A 5,265-nucleotide genomic window follows, 5' to 3' on the forward strand; every position below is an offset into this window, starting at 1 on the left:
CTCCAAGAAGAGTCTCTACACGAAATTGCTTCATTGCTCAGCCCAAGCACACACCAAGTGGGCCCGGAAGAGGATTTTTATGTCATTTACTCATTTCTGTACACCCTAGGCTACTAGTTTCTTATAAGTAGGACCTTTTACTATTGTATTAAGAGCTTTTGATCATGTTTTGATGATTAAACCCTCTTTGGGAGGCTGGCCATTCGGCCATGCCTAGACCTTGTTCTTATGTATTTTCAACGGTGAAGTTTCTACACACCATAGATTAAGGTGTGGAGCTCTGCTGTACCTCGAGTATTAATGCAATTACTATTGTTCTTCCATTCAATTCCACTTGTTCTTTTACCAAGATATCACTTGTTCTTCAACATGATGAAGGTGATGATTGACGCCCATCACCATTCTCACCCATGAACAAGGTGACTGACAACCATTCTTGTTCTACAAGCATCTGAGGCTTAGTGAATATCTCTTGGATTTCTGATTGCACGATGCATGGTTGATCGCCTGACAAACGAGTGCTCGCCTGACAAACGAGCCAGCCATTCCGTGAGATCAGAGTCTTCGTGGTATAGGCAAGAACTGATGGCAGCATTCAAGAGAATCCGGAAGGTCTAACCTTGTCTGTGGTATTCTGAGTAGGATTCAATGATTGAATGACTGTGACGTGCTTCAAACCTGTAACCTACTGGGCGTTAGTGACAGACGCAAAAGAGTTATTCTATTCCGGTAGGGGAGTGAACCAAACCGGTGATTGGCAGCACTGTGACAGAGTGTGTGCATTAGCTTTCACTGCGCGGATGGGAGGTAGCTGCTGACAACAGTGAGACCCTATACGAGCTTGCCATGGAAAGGAGTAAGAAGGGTTGGATGAAGACAGTAGGAAAGCAGAGAGACGGAAGGGAAGGCATCTTCATGCGCTTATCTGAAGTTCCTACCAATGAATTACATAAGTATCACTATCTTTATCTTTTATGCTATTTTCGTTCATCACCATATATATCTGAGTCTGCCTGACTAAGATTTACAAGATGACCATAGCTTGCTTCAATACTAACAATCTCCGTGGGATCAACCCTTACTCACGTAAGGTTTATTACTTGGACGACCCAGTGCACTTGCTGGTTAGTTGTGCGAAGTTGTGTAATGCCATGGTATTGAGCGCACCAAGTTTTTGGAGCCATTACCAGGGATTATGAGAGTTGTGAAAAAGTATAGTTCACAATTTCGCGCACCAGGTTTACAGAAATAAGTAAATGACAGAAAAATCCACTTTCGGGCCCACTTGGTGTGTGCTTGGGCTGAGCATTGAAGCATTTTCGTGTAGAGACTCTTCCTGGAGTTAAACGCCAGCTTTTATGCCAGTTTGGGCGTTTAACTCCAATTTTTATGCCAGTTCCAGCGTTAAACGCTGGGAATTTTGAAGCTGATTTGCAACGCCGGTTTGGGCCATCAAATCTAGGGCAAAGTATGGACTATTATACATTGCTGGAAAGCCCAGGATGTCTACTTTCCAACGCCGTTGAGATCGCGCCAATTGGGTCAGAAAATTCACTTCGAGTGCAGGGAGGTCAGAATCCAACAGCATATGCAGTCCTTTTCAGCCTCTGAATCAGATTTTTGCTCAGGTCCCTCATTTTCAGCCAGAAAATACTTGAAATCACAGAAAAAAACACAAACTCATAGTAAAGTCCAGAAAAGTGAATTTTAATTAAAAACTAATAAAAATATACTAAAAACTAACTAAATCATACTAAAAACATATTAAAAACAATGCCAAAAAGCGTATAAATTATCCGCTCATCAAACCCCCTTTGGGAGGCTGGCCATTCGGCCATGCCTAGACCTTGTTCTTATGTATTTTCAACGGTGGAGTTTCTACACATCATAGATTAAGGTGTGGAGCTCTGCTGTACCTCGAGTACTAATGCAATTACTATTGTTCTTCTATTCAATTCAGCTTGTTCTTGTTCTAAGATATCACTTGTTCCTCAACTTAATGAATGTGATGATCCGTGACACTCATCATCATTCTTACCTATGAACGTGTGCCTGACAACCACCTCCGTTCTACCTTAGATTGAGTGGATATCTCTTGGATCCCTTAATCGAAATCTTCATGGTATAAGTTAGAATTGATGGCGGCATTCAAGAGAATCCGGAAGGTCTAAACCTTTTCTGTGGTATTCTGAGTAGGATTCAACGATTGAATGACTGTGACAAGCTTCAAACTCCGAAGGCTGGGTGTTAGTGACAGACGCAAAAGAATCACTGGATTCTATTCCAACTTGATTGAGAACCGACAGATGATTAGCCGTGCTGTGACAGAGCACGTTGAACATTTTCACTGAGAGGACGGGACTGTAGCCACTGACAACGGTGATGCCCAACATACAGCTTGCCATGGAAAGGAGTAAGAAGGATTGGATGAAGACAGTAGGAAAGCAGCGAGACAGAAGGGACAAAGCATCTCCATACGCTTATCTGAAATTCTCACCAATGAATTACATAAGTATCTCTATATTTATTTTATGCTTTATTCATAAATCATCCATAACCATTTGAATCTGCCTGACTGAGATTTACAAGACGACCATAGCTTGCTTCATACCAACAATCTCCATGGGATCGACCCTTACTCGCGTAAGGTTTATTACTTGGACGACCCAGTGCACTTACTGGTTAGTTGTGCGAAGTTGTGAAATTATGTTTAGACCATGGTATTGAGCACCAAGTTTTTTGGAGCCATTACCGGGGATTGTTTGAGTTGTGAAAAGTAGAGATCACAATTTCGTGCACCAAGTTTTTGGCGCCGTTGCCGTGGATTATTTGAGTTTGGACAACTAATGGCTCATCTTGTTGCTTAGATTAGGTATTTTTCTTCAGAGTTCTTAAGAATGAATTCTAGTGTTTCAAGGTGATGTTCTTATCATCACCAAAGCTGATTGATTCTCATCAATTTAGCTCTTGAATGTAATGTCCTGCTGAAGCTTGGCTAGCCATGTCTAATTCCTTTAGACTGAAGCTTTAGACTAACATTGCATGATTCTTGGAATTCTCATTAAGAATTTTGATATCCTTATTTTCTTTTTCACTCAATTTTCAAAAAAAAATCCAAAAAAATTATAAAATCATAAAAACCAAAAATATGTTTTGTTTCTTGTTTGAGTCTAGTGTCTAATTTTAAGTTTGGTGTCAACTGCATGTTTCTATTCTTCTTGCATTTTTTTTGAATTCATTCATGTGTCTTAATTGATCTTCAAGTTGTTCTTGATGATTTCCTTGCTCTGATCTTTAAATTCTCCTGTCTTGAGTGTTTTGTTGTGTCTCATATGCATTCTCAATTTGTTAGTGTCAATAGTATACAAACTTCTAAGTTTGGTGTCTTGCATGCATTGTTTATTTGATCTTAGTTTTATTTTGATTATTCCTCATTATTAAAAATCCAAAAAATTTTTAATTTGTGTCTTTTCAAGTCAATAATACAGAGAATTAAAGATTCAGAACATTCAGCAGAGGAATTACACAGAAAAAGGTTGGGCGTTCAAAACGCCCAGTGAGGAAGGAAAACTGGCGTTTAAACGCCAACCAGGGTGCCTAGCTGGGCGTTTTACGCCCAAAAAGGGTGAGTTTTGGGCGTTAAACGCCAGAATGTATACCATTTTGGGCGTTTAACGCCAGGATGACACAAGAGGGAAGATTCTGTTTTTGATTCAATTTTTTTTTTCAAGTTTTCAAAATTTTTCAAAATCAAATCTTTTTCAAATCATATCTTTTCAATCATATATTTTCAAAATCAATTTCCTTCCATTTTCAAAAATACTTGCTAACAATTAATGATTTAATTCAACATTTCAAGTATGTTGCCTTTTCTGTTGAGAAAGGTTTAATGTCTGAATCATATCTTTCTTGTTAGTTAAGTCATTAATTTTCAAAATCAAATCTTTTTAAATTGTTTTTCAAATCATATCTTCTCAATCACATCTTTTTAAAACCATAACTTTTCAATCATATCTTCTTAATCACATCTTTTTCAAAATAGTTTTCAATCATATCTTTTTGATTTCTAATTTCAAAATCTTTTTCAAAAATCACTTAATTTTTTTTCCAATCATAGTTTTCGAAAATCAATTACTTTTTTTTTAATTCACTCTCATTTTCGAAAATTTCTTCCCCTCTTCTCACATCCTTCTATTTATGGACTAACACTCCTCCTCAATGCACAATTCGAACTCCATCTTTCTTTATAAGTTCGAATTCTTCTACCTCTTCCTTCTATTCCTCTAACACCTCAAGGAATCTCTATACTGTGACATAGAGAATTCCATATTTTCTTGTTTTCTTCTCTTTCATATGAGCAGGAGCAAAGACAAAAGCATTCTTGTTGAGGCTGACCCTGAACCTGAAAGGACCTTGAAGCGAAAGCTAAGAGAAGCTAAGGCACAACTCTCTGTAGAGGACCTAACAGAAATCTTCAAAGAAGAAGAACCCATGGCAGCCGAAAATAACAACAATGCCAACAATGCAAGGAAGGTGCTGGGTGACTTTACTGCACCTGCTCCCAACTTCTATGGGAGAAGCATCTCTATCCCTTCCATTGGAGCAAACAACTTTGAGCTTAAGCCTCAATTAGTTTCTCTAATGCAACAGAATTGCAAGTTCCATGGACTTCCATTGGAAGATCCTCATCAGTTTTTAGCTGAATTCTTGCAAATCTGTGACATTGTCAAGACTAATGAGGTTGACCTTGAGGTCTACAGACTTATGCTATTCCCTTTTATTGTAAGAGACAGAGCTAGGATATGGTTGGACTCACAACCTAAAGAAAGCCTGAACTCTTGGGAAAAGCTAGTCAATGCCTTCTTGGCAAAGTTCTTTCCACCTCAAAAATTGAGTAAGCTTAGAGTGGAAGTTCGAACCTTCAGACAGAAGGAAGGTGAATCCCTCTATGAAGCTTGGGAAAGATACAAACAATTAATCAGAAAGTGTCCTTCTGACATGCTTTCTGAATGGAGCGTCATAGGTATCTTCTATGATGGTCTGTCTGAACTGTCCAAGATGTCATTGGATAGCTCTGCTGAAGGATCTCTTCATCTGAAGAAGACACCTATAGAAGCTCAAGAACTCATTGAAATGGTTGCAAATAACCAATTCATGTACACTTCTGAAAGGAATCCTGTGAACAATGGGACGAATCAAAAGAAAGGAGTTCTTGAGATTGATACTCTGAATGCCATATTGGCTTAGAACAAAATATTGACTCAG

The 5,265-nt window shown here is 38.6% G+C and overlaps 1 non-coding gene across 1 annotated transcript; it reads right to left on the reverse strand.

Moving 5' to 3' along the window:
* Positions 1 to 4,896: 4,896 nt before the first annotated feature.
* Positions 4,897 to 5,004, reverse strand: LOC130937998 (small nucleolar RNA R71). The gene has a single exon (XR_009069183.1). It is a non-coding gene; the product is annotated as a small nucleolar RNA R71 (small nucleolar RNA).
* Between the last annotated feature and the right edge of the window lie 261 nt (positions 5,005 to 5,265).

This window comes from Arachis stenosperma, chromosome 6 (assembly GCF_014773155.1).
Source record: "Arachis stenosperma cultivar V10309 chromosome 6, arast.V10309.gnm1.PFL2, whole genome shotgun sequence".
NCBI classification, from domain to species: Eukaryota; Viridiplantae; Streptophyta; class Magnoliopsida; order Fabales; family Fabaceae; genus Arachis; species Arachis stenosperma.